The sequence below is a fragment of the Ovis aries genome, chromosome 12 (genome assembly GCF_016772045.2).
Source record: "Ovis aries strain OAR_USU_Benz2616 breed Rambouillet chromosome 12, ARS-UI_Ramb_v3.0, whole genome shotgun sequence".
Classification (NCBI taxonomy): Eukaryota; Metazoa; Chordata; class Mammalia; order Artiodactyla; family Bovidae; genus Ovis; species Ovis aries.
In genome coordinates this window covers 75,160,801-75,173,014 of record NC_056065.1, presented here as the reverse complement: position 1 = coordinate 75,173,014, position 12,214 = coordinate 75,160,801, and positions in this window count along the sequence as shown.

Below are 12,214 nucleotides of genomic sequence, written 5' to 3'. Positions count from 1 at the left end.
GATTCTCCAGGCAAGAACACTGGAGTGGGTTGCCATTTCCTTCTCCAATGCAGGAAAGTGAAAAGTGAAAGTGAAGTCGCTCAGTCGTGTCCAACTCTTCGCAACCCCATGGGCTGCAGCCTACCAGGCTCCTCTGCCCACAGGGTTTCCAGGCAAGAGTACTGGAGTGGGTTGCCATGTCCTTCTTCAATGCATGAAAGTGAAAAGTGAAAGTCAAGTCGCTCAGCTGTGTCCGACTTGTAGCAACCCCATGGACTGCAACCTACCAGGCTCCTCTGCCCATGAGGTTTTCCAGGCAAGAGTACTGGAGTGGGTCTTTATTTAACTGAATTACTGGCAAAACACTTCTTTGCTGTAAGAATTTTTAAAAGATCTGGTGTGTCTCATACATCATATGCTCGTGTTACTAATATGGTGAGTCATTTGTTTGCTGCTGGTGTTGAATTTTGTAGGGAATATGTGGGGAGAAAGAAAACATAACTGTACATCAGACTTTAATTATGCACTTTTTTTAGTTTCACTGCGAAGGAGTAATCTCTCTTAAATGTTTGTGTCCTTTTATCCCCTCACACATTTGAACTATTTATCCAGCCTCTCGTTTAGTCCATAGTATTTATCAAGGATACCTTCCCTGGTGGCTCAGCTGGTAAAGAATCCGCCTGCAACACAGGACACTTGGGTTCAACCCCTGGGTTAGGAAGATCCCCTGGAGGAGGGCATGGCAACCCACTCCAGCATTCTTACCTGGAGAATCCCCATGGACAGAGGAGCCTGGCCGGCTGCAGTCCATGGGGTCACAAAGTCAGACAGGACTAAGCGATTAAGCACATTGATCAAGGAAGGCTTTCCATGTGCCAGAACTATCCATGTTGGGAAAGTGCTAAATAGGAGAGTCTTATCCCTTCTTTCATGGAGCTCATTTCTATTTGGGGAGGCAGAAAATAAACAAGAAAATAGATCAGTAAACAAGCTTAAAAATGAATATATAAAATGGTATGTTATGAGAAAATATGATATGTTATAGGGAAAAGAAAACAGAGTTTATCATAAATTAGTATGGTATAAGGAGTTGAGTCCCTTGGACTGCAAGGAGATCAAATCAGTCAATCATATAGAAAATCAGCCCTGGAAGGACGGATGCTGAAGCTGAAGCTCCAATACTTTGTCCATCTATATAAGAGGTGGCCAATAAGAGCCAACTAAGTAGAAAAGGCCATGATGCTGGGAAAGATCGAAGGCAAAGGAGAAGAGAACAGCAGAGGATGAGATGGTTGGATGGCATCACCCACTTGGTGGACATGAGTTTGAGCAAACTCCAGAATATAGTGAGGGACAGGGAAGCCTGGAGTGCTGCAGTCCATGAGGTTGCAAGGAGTCAGATACAACTTAGCAACTCAACAACAACAACAACAAGGAGGTGAGACAAATTGAAATGAAATAAGGTGCCCTCAATCTCCAAACCATACACTACAATAAAATATACCAAAAAATCAATCATTAAAAATAGGTAAAAGTGTGGAAGGAATGATGCTGAAGCTGAAACTCCAGTACTCTGGCCACCTCATGCGAAGAGTTGACTCATTGGAAAAGACTCTGATGCTGGGAGGGATTGGGGGCAGGAGGAGAAGGGGACAACCGAGGATGAGATGGCTGGATGGCATCACTGACTCAATGGACGCGAGTCTGAGTGAACTCCGGGAGTTGGTGATGGACAGGGAGGCCTGGCGTGCTGCAATTCATGGGGTCGCAAAGAGTCGGACACGACTGAGCGACTTAATTGAACTGAACTGAACTGAACTGAAAAGTGTTTTATAAATCAATACATTACTGAGTTATCCTACACTATTTACTAGAGCAAGGCAAGATTTAAAAATAATTTTTTTCTTGATAATTGAAAACTGTTCATTTCATTTTGGTATTTGTTAAAATAGCTTGCTAGAAATCTATTTGGACATCTTACAGGATTATGGTGGAACTTTACAAGAACATTCAATGTGTGTAAAACTCATATATACAACAAACTCAACCTTCTAGAGACATAAAGCTGAATATAAATCAGTAATATAAATATATAAATATATAATTAATATAAATATATAATTATACAAAGGGGTGTGTAGCCAAGACGATGGAGCAGGAAGAGCCTGAGCTCATCTCCTGCCATAGGAGAACAAACTTTACAGCTATATCTAGAACAGCTGTGAATAAGAGACTGGAAAGCTAGTAGAAAATATCTTCTACAACTATAAAGTTCTAACGTAGTCAAAATAAGATAGGAGGGGCAGAAACATGGGTAGAGTGGGGTCAGTATACGGGTGTAGTAGAAACCCATACACGCCCAGGGGGCAACCCACATACAAGAGGATAATTGCAACTGCAGGGGTCTCTCCAAGGAGCAGGGGTTCTGAGCCCCATCACGTTCCACGGCCCAGGCGTCCTGCACCAGGAAGTTGTGCCTCCAGAATGTTTGGCTTTAGGATTCAGAGAACTTCCATTTGGGAGACCCAAAGGGCTGTGAGAAATAGAGACTCCACTCTTCAAGGGCACACACAAAATCTTACACACTCTGGTACCCAAGGCAGAAGCAATCATTTGAAGTGATCCTGAGTCTCAGAGAGGCAGGATGCAACTGTGCCTCACCTTGGGAACACAGAGCCTCGTGGCAGTCATTTGGGGGAGCTCCTTCTATCACGAGAACGCTGGCAATGGAGCTCCTCCCTCTAGCTTCTTAGCTTCGGGACCCAACCCCCCTCCCCAGACTGTCAGCGCCAGTGATGGGATGCCTCAGGCCAAGCAGCAAGCAAGGCAGGGACACAGCCCCAACCACCAGCAGGCTGGCTGCCTTAAGACCCCTTGAGCACTGAACTGCCGAGGTCATGGCCTTGTCCATCAGAGTGTCCACGCCCCACACATCTGTGCACCAGGCACAAGCCCTGCAAGACTCTGAGAAGATGCCGTGAACTGAAGCTCACCAGCTGCCGGAGAATCACATGAGCAAGTGAACTGCCGAGGATCCTGGCCCCATATGGCCTTGTCCATCATCAGTGCAGCCAGAGCCTGTGGAGCAGCCTCCTGGCAATCCCAGAAGGGACTCTGAGAAGAAGCTTCACTCACCAGTGGGCCAGTACTAGCCCCAATACCAGCCTCATCTCCAAAGGTGCAGTGGGAAGGTGTGTTGCTGCTTGTTAACTATCTCTTTTTAACTCATTCAGTCCGTTGACTCCGATTCCTGTGACGTGAATCTGAAGCTGTACGAGTCTTCATGTGTCCTTCACCATCTCCCGGAGTTTGGAATCACATGAGCAAGTCACAGACAGCAGTAACAATCATAGCTCAGTTTTTGTTCCAGCAAAATGTAACTAATTACTAACTTGGTTAATGCAGTTATTTTATGATTTTGGTGATCAAACACAAAGAATTTGTGATTGATGTAATTACCATTTAGATAGTAAAAGCTCTTTGATAAATTTAATTAAACCTATCCTGGAGTTTGCTCAAACTCATGTCCATTGAGTCACTGATACCATCCAACCATCTCATCCTCTGTTGCCTCCTTATCCTCCTGCCCTCAATCTTTCCCAGCATCAAGGTCTTTTCCAATGAGTCAGTTCTTCGATCAGGTGGCCAAAATATTGAAGCTTCATCTTCAGCACCAGTCCTTCCAGTGAATATTCAGGGTTGATTTCCTTTAGGAGCACTAACAGTAAAGATAGTCACCCAATCACAGGGGAGCAGGACGAAATAAGAAAAAATACAAATAGAACTTAAAAAATAACCAAAATAATGAAATAGCAACAATTACATACCTGTCAATGGTTACTTTCTATGTAAATGGGCTAAATAATCAAGAGACATGCACTGACTGAATAGATATGAAATAAGACCCACATATATATATTCCGCCTGCAGGAGATTCAGTTCTGATCCAAAGACACACACACAGAGAAAGCAAGAGGGTAGAAAATGGCACTCCGTGCAAATGAAAATCAAAATAAAGCCAGGGTAGCAATACTCATATCAGTCAAAAGAGACTTTAACACAAGACTGTAAGAAGAAACAAAGAAAGCCGTAAGGTTAAGGGATCAATCCAAGTTGAAAATATAGAATTGTAAATATATATATATATATATATATATATATATATATATATCAGATTGGCCACCTAAACACATAAAGCAAATATTAATAGATAAAAGAAGAAATGGACAGCAAAAAAAATAATAATAGGGACTTAATACCCCACTTAGATCAATGGACAGATCATCCACACACACACGTGTATGGCTGCTGCTGCTGCTGCTGCTAAGTTGCTTCAGTCGTGTCCGACTCTGTGCGACCCCACAGACGGCAGCCCACAAGTCTCCCCCGTCCCTGGGATTCTCCAGGCAAGAACACTGGAGTGGGTTGCCATTTCCTTCTCCAATGCATGAAAGTGAAAAGTGAAAGTGAAGTCACTCAGTTGTGCCCGACTCTTAGCGATCCCATGGACTGCAGCCTACCAGGCTCCTCCGTCCATGGGATTTTCTAGGCAAGAGTACTGGAGTGGGGTGCCATTGCCTTCTCCTATATCTATATATTATACATATATATATATATATATATATATAGAGAGAGAGAGAGAGAGAGAGAATACTACCTAGCCAGGAAAAAATATGAAATCTTGACAATTGCAACGACATGGGTGAACTTTGAGGGTATTACGTAAGTGAAAAAAGTCAGATGGAGAAGATAAATACATACGGTTTCGTCACATGTGGAATATAAAAACCAGCAAAATGAATAAACCAAGCAAAAAGAAACAGGCATATACAGAGACTGAGGAGCTGTTCACAGAGGGGAGGAGTAGAGGGGAGAGTGAAATGGGCAAAGGGATCGGCTGTGTGATGAGAGATGGAAACTAAATTTCTGATGGCGAGCAAGCTTTAGGAGTACAGAGCTAGGAGTAAAATGTTTCACAAGTGAAATTTATATAATGTTATATGTTACCTAAATTTACATTTTTTCCTTTAAAAAATTGAGAAATCAAAAATTCACAAATAAAATAACGACATAATGTCAGTGAGTATTTTAAAAATAAATCTGATAGGGAAAAATGGAGTGTCTGGATAAAATATGATTATCCATATGTTGACATTTGTTGAATGCAGTGATGGGGACACTGGGTTCATTACCTTCTCTCTCTGCTTTTGTATATGTTTGGAATTGAATTGGGAGCTAAGAAACAGAAAGCTACAGCAGAATGCTTGAACCTTGTGGCCATTTTTCATCATAATTTAAATGAACAACAAATGCAATTTTGGAGAGAGAGTGGGCATTCAACAGTGCAAATAACGTAATAAAAACATTCACCTTTTTAAAAGGAAAGCAAACTAAAGCTAGGTTATTACCCCCACATTCTTTGCACACACATAGCTGAGCAGTCTTTCAAAAATCCAGCTATCTTGAATAGGTGAAACATTTCTCAATAAGCTTGGTGATTTTTCAAAGCTAAAGAGCGTGGGCACGTCAGTAACTCTACACCCTCGTTTCTCTGTGTCGTCCAGGCCCAGTAGCAGCCTCACTAGGGGGCTCATTAGAAATGGGGTCTCAGAACTTTAATGCTACTGGCACAGGAATCACACTGTGTGATATACGTGACCTGTGTGTATTCTGGAATGAAGCTCTTTTTATTTAATTGCTCAACTCTAATGAACACTCTTTTGCTGACAAAGGAGCCACGCCGAAAAGTCAGGTAATCTTTCTCTTTTCTGCTCAGTGTTTCAGTATATGCCATACTTTCTAGCACTCAGCACAGTGCACGTGTATCAGTCAGGCAGTTCAGTCGCTCAGGAATGTCCGACGCTGCGACCCCATGAATCGAAGCACACCGGGCCTCCCTGTCCAACACCAGCTCCCGGACTTTACCCAAACTCATGTCCATCAAGTCGGTGATACCATCCAGCCATCTCATCCTCTGTCGTCCCCTTCTCCTCCTGCCCCCAACCCCTCCCAGATCAGGATCTTTTCCTAGAGTCAACTCTTCACATGAGGTGGCCAAACTATTGGAGTTTCAGCTTCAGCATCAGTCCTTCCAATGAACACCCAGGACAGATCTCCTTCAGAATGGACTGGTTGGATCTCCTTGCAGTCCAAGGGACTCCCAAAGTCTTCTCCAACACCACAGTTCAAAAGCATCAATTCTTAGGCACTCAGTTTTCTTCACAGTCCAACTCTCTCATCCATACATGGCCACTGGAAAAACCATAGCCTTGATTAAATGGACCTTTTTTGGCAAGTAATGTCTCTGCTTTTTAATACACTGTCTATGTTGATCATAACTTTCTTTCCAAGGAGTAAGCGTCTTTTAATTTCATGGCTGCAGTCACCATCTGCATTGATTTGGAGCCCAAAAAAATAAAGTCTGACACTGTCTCCACTGTTTCCCCATCTATTTCCCATGAAGTGATGGGACCAGATGCCATGATCTTCATTTTCTGAATGCTGAGCTTTAAGCCAACTTTTTCACTCTCCTCTTTCACTTTCATCAAGAGGCTTTTAGTTCCTCTTCACTTTCTGCCATAAGGGTGGTGTCATCTGCCTTTCTCAGGTTATTGATATTTCTCCCAGCAATCTTGATTCCAGCTTGTGCTTCTTCCAGACCAGCATTTCTCATGATGTACTCTGCATAGAAGTTAAATAAACAGGGTGACAATATACAGCCTGGACATACTCCTTTTCCTATTTGGAACCAGTCTGTTGTTCCATGTCCAGTTCTAACTGTTGCTTCCTGACCTGCATATAGGTTTCTCAAGAGGCAGGTCAGGTGCTCTGGTATTCCCATCTCTTTCAGAATTTTCCACAGCTTATTGTGATCCACATAGTCAAAGGCTTTGGCATAGTCAATAAAGCAGAAATAGATGTTTTTCTGGAACTCTCTTGCTTTTTCCATGATCCAGAGGATGTTGGCAATTTGATCTCTGGTTCCTCTGCCTTTTCTAAAACCAGCTTGAACATCTGGAAGTTCACAGTTCAGGTACTGCTGAAGCCTGGCTTGGAGAATTTTAAGCATTACTTTACTAGCGTGTGAGATGAGTGCAATTGTGCGGTAGTTTGAGCATTCTTTGGCATTGCCTTTCTTTGGGATTGGAATGAAAACTGACCTTTTCCAGTCCTGCGGCCACTGCTGAGTTTTCCCAATTTGCTGGCATATTGAGTGCAGCACTTTCACAGCATCATCTTTCAGGATTTGAAATAGCTCAACTGGAATTCCATCACCTCCACTGGCTTTGTTTGTAGTGATGCTTTCTAAGGCCTACTTGAGTTCATATTCCAGGATGTCTGGCTCTAATTATTAGCCTATTAATTCTAGGTAATTCAGTTGTTGATCATGCTTTCATCTGAATGAAAATCTGTTATTTCAGTGTCCTTTCTTAACAAAGTACTACAAAGCTGAAAAACACCTCAAATTAAAATATTGATTGGGAAGGAGCCAATTCACGTCACCAGAGTGAGATCTGAGACTCATAAAATGTTTGAAGTGACTTCACGGAGATGCGAGCATGCGCCCTCGAAGGTGCGGAAGCTCTCCCAGCATGCAGCGAAGCTCCTCCTCTTACTCTGGATTCTGGTCACCCCTTCACCCTCTTCTCTTGTGCTGAAAGCATAGATTATCTAGCCAGGAGAAACTACACTTAGGATTTATAAGTAGTTACAAAGACCAACCTAGATAGCAGATTAAAAAGCAGAGACATTACTTTGCCAACAAAGGTCCATCTAGTCAAAGCTGTGGTTTTTCCGAGTCATGGATGTGAGGGTTGGACTATAAAGAAAGCTGAGTGCTGAAGAATTGATGCTTTTGAACTGTGGTGTTGGAGAAGACTCTTGAGAGTCCCTTGGACTGCAAGGAGATCCAACCAGTCCATCCTAAAGGAGATCAGTCCTGAATATTCATTGGAAGGACTTATGCTGAAGCTGAAACTCCAATACTTTGGCCACCTGATGCAAAGAACTGACTCATTGGAAAAGACCCTGATACTGGGAAAGATTGAGGGCAGTAGGAGAAGGGGATGACAGAGGATGAGATGGCTGGATGATATTGCCAACTCAATGGACATGAGTTTGAGTAAACTCTGGGAGTTGATGATGGACAGGGAGGCCTGGCGTGCTGCAGTCCATGGGGTTGCAAAGAGTCGGAGACGACTGAGAGACTGAACTCTTTGGGACCCCATGGACTATACAGCCATGGGGTGGGTAGCCTTTCCCTTTTCTAGGGGATCTTCCCAAACCAGGGATCGAACCCAGGTATCCCACATTGTGAGCAGATTCTTTCCCAGCTGAGCAACAAGGGAAGCCCAGTCATTTTTCTTACTTATTGTCAAATATTTTAATTAACATTTTTAATACAGAAGGGTAATTGAGGAGAATTTGGAAAATGCATGAGGAAGACATGTAAAACTGTCAGTTATGTGTAATTATAGTACCTAGTGATAACCACTGTTAATCAATATTTTAATTCTTTTTCTGATAATCTTTCTTCATATGTTTCCTAATGCACATACTTTTGTTAAATAGTTATTTTTAAATAGGTATTATTCTTTTAAGACCAGAATATATTTCTCCAAATAGAGTAATGCATGCTGTGTCAAGAATATGCTGTCACAATAATAGGCTGTATCAATCCACACTTTCTCAAGGGGAAAAATGTAATTTCTAGAGACACATAATTTTTTTAACTTCAGTTATCTATAGGGAATATTTTATATATTGCTGCTGCTGCTGCTGCTGCTAAGTCACTTCAGTCGTGTCCGACTCTGTGCGACCCCATAGACGGCAGCCCTATACTAACTATGGGTAAAATACCATTTTGCCTGACTTTGCTTGTATTATTGACAGGCTCTGCTCACCTCTGGCCTTGCATTTTCATCTGAAAAGCAGGAATTGGAACAATGGGTCTTGAAGTTATTCCTAGTGATAGCATTCTAATTTTTTCTGTTTCATTTGCCTTTCTGCACAGTTGTGTGTGAGTTGTAAGTTAAAGTCTACGATGTTTAAATGTACTGTCTCCACCATTATAATGAGAAAGGAATAAAAGATACTCTCTTTGCAAGGCTGCTTCTGGAATACGGCTTGTAACATATTTTCGGTGTGAAGCTTCCGAAAGCCAAGAGGAAACAAAGCGAGCGTGTGGTCCTTCTGAGCAAGGCCCTCCTCTCTGTGCCTGGCGGTTCGGATCCCTGTGTCGGGTGTGGCTCCGCAGTGATTCTCCTGAGATCTGGCAGGCGCCTACCAGGTGCAAGCAGAGGTGGCGGGGCTCCCAGGACCAACATCAGAAAGGAGGCTTAACTGTGCTTTGCTAAGCCATTCTCTTTCAGGTTTCCGCAAATGCCTAACCTGCAGAGAGGGGCAAGCCTCTTCTGAGAGCGTGCACAGGTCCCTTTATGCTGCTGTGCCCACTTCTGAAAAGCAGAATGCAAATATACCCACTGAGAGGCAAAGGATCATCTAACATCACTTTAATTGAGTGACCATCCCCAGACACCTCCCTCTACTTACCACCATTCCTAAAACTTGCAGGAGAGCTACCGCATCGTTGAAAACCTGGTCTACCATCAGTCATGTTCTCCATTCTCTCCTCATTTTCCTGTTGGCAGTTTGTTGGAGAGACCACTAGTGTTTAAGCCCCTACTTCACTCAAAGCCTAGACCCCTGAGTTCTGTTCCTCTCAGGACCTTAGGAAGTTCACAGTCAATACCCTCCCTTTGAACTCTGTCACTAAAATGATCTCAAGGCTAAATGTTAAATAGTGAACAGATTCACTTCATAAGGTCAGCTTGTCGGCCTGATTTAGGAAAGTTTTCTGTGCAGACAGTTGTAGGTCATTCGTTTCAGAGAAAAATCCTGCTTTGTTTTTAGTGTCTAACCTTATTAAAATCAAAATTTCTCAGAATTTCCCAGAATTTGGTAAATCCAGGCAAGGGGGGGGATCAACAGACACATGTTAAATGCATTTGATGGCAACACTCATTTATTTCCTTCAGTATCTAGTGGGTACTTTTATGCCCTTAGTATAGGTCTAGAACTGTCTCAGTACTGGAGATACAGCAAGAAAACTACATCTTTGCCTCATGGAGCTTGTTCAGAAAAATAGGGAACAAGGCCCAAAATCTTTCAAATGGAACCTCCGTTGGGTCAAAAATAATTTCAGAAATCAATGTGAAGTCTTCAATTATACTTAGAATGATTTGATGGATCCTAGGTGCAGAAATTTCACTGGTCATAAAGTTTCAGTAAACACAACCTTTGAATCTAATCTATCATCTGTAAATAGAAAACCATGCTAAATTAAAAAGAAACTTACTTTCAAGCCTAAAAATAAAAGATAAGTTATTTCAGCTCTATGATATATACTTTAGATGGAATATTGTGTACAGATGGTTGCAGAGAACAATAAAAGGATTCCCTCTTCTCATAAAGTATTGCCAACACTGAGCCACAAAACATTTCCTTTATATCAATCTTTCACAGCCGTAAGAATTAAAAGAAATGACAATGCCCTCTCATTATATTTTCTTTCGTATGTCTCCTTATATCTCATTTAGTTGTGTTATCATAGAAAGTCTGGATTTTTTAATCCAAGATACTAAGGTGTGGTCTTCCCTGGTGGTCCGTGGTGAAGAATCCACCTTCCAATGCAGGACACGCAGGTTTGATCCCTGGTCTCGGGATCTAGATTGCCACGTGCCATGGGGCAACCAAACCCGTGCTTCACAACTACCTGCCCTGCACACCCCAGATTCTGCGTGCCACAATTAGAGAAACCCACAGGCCACAAAAACAAGACAGTAAGATGTTTTTTATCACACCCACACTTTGAGTTTTATAAGCTCTTCCAAGAATTAAAAAAAAAAACTGTGTTGTTCTGGGAGGAAGAAGAAATCCCATGGTTTGTGTACCCCAGAATATCTTTAGTATATTTCAGATATAAAATTGCTGAAATGTATATCAAGTATTGTAATTCCAGCTGATGCATTTGACTTTTACAGGGAGAATTTCCATTTCCTCACCATCCTCTCATTGCTTTATTCTATATGATGCAGGCTTTGTCCCCACCATTCTATGAACATTTGAAATGCCGGTCACATGTAAATATTTTTTTCCCTTTACCTGATTAGAAATGGTAACATAGGGTCAATACAGAAAGCTGAAAAGCACAAAGAAAATGAAATATACATAATCCTATCAACTACTAGTTAATTCTGGAATATTTCCTGCTAATCCCTTTATGTGTATCAAGTAGGACTTTTATTTCAATAGAAGGAATGACAAGTTATGTAGTGATTTGGAGCCTTCTTTTTCCACTTAAAATATATCATAGTTTCTCACATTCATATTTTTTTACACAGCTGCACAGACTTCCATGCTGTAAACTACCTATCATAAAATCCTTAAGACTTCTGCTAGACACATAGGATTTAAATTTTTCTCCAAAGTATAATGGCTTGGTGATTTTTCTGGAATAAATTCTCAATGGGACTGATGATTTAAAAGTCATGTCCGTATGAAAACTTTTAACATACAAAAATGTTATGTTAAAAACTAAAAGTTTGGGGGTATTGGTCCCCTCAACACATTTACTCACACTGCTTAACCTTTTTATTCTTTGCCAAGTAATAAGAAAATGGCAGCCCCTTTTGTTTGCTCCTTAATGCCAGTCAGGTTACATTCATTTTTCTTCTACTAGTCATACAGGTTGACTTACAACTTTACACATAAACTGTGCTCACTCTTAATTTTCCAGCATTGTGTGTAAGAGTGTTTCAACAGAAAAGTTTTCCCCTTTATCCATTTCACCCAACCAATTCCTAATCCTCCCAACTATAATGACATTCATTGCTTCCAAGAATTTGGCCCTTAATGCACCTTTCTTTCCTTTTTCGTGTATGTATATTTCATCTTCCATAAAACGTTTAGTCCCTCAATAGCAAGGCTTCCACAGAGTTAAGACCCATTATGCTAACGGCCCGGGGTTGTTTAACCATTTACTTTCCCAGATATGCTCTCCTGGGAACATAGGGTAGAACAAACGGATTTTAGCAGTTGGGAGAGCGATGGCCAAACCTTTCGTGATTCTGGAATCTATCCGGCCATGAGAGGCTTCAGTAGCAGAGGCTCAGCCACGGAAATTTCAAATACTGTCGTGAATGATGCCTGACTACTGGCAAAGACCGAGCAAGGC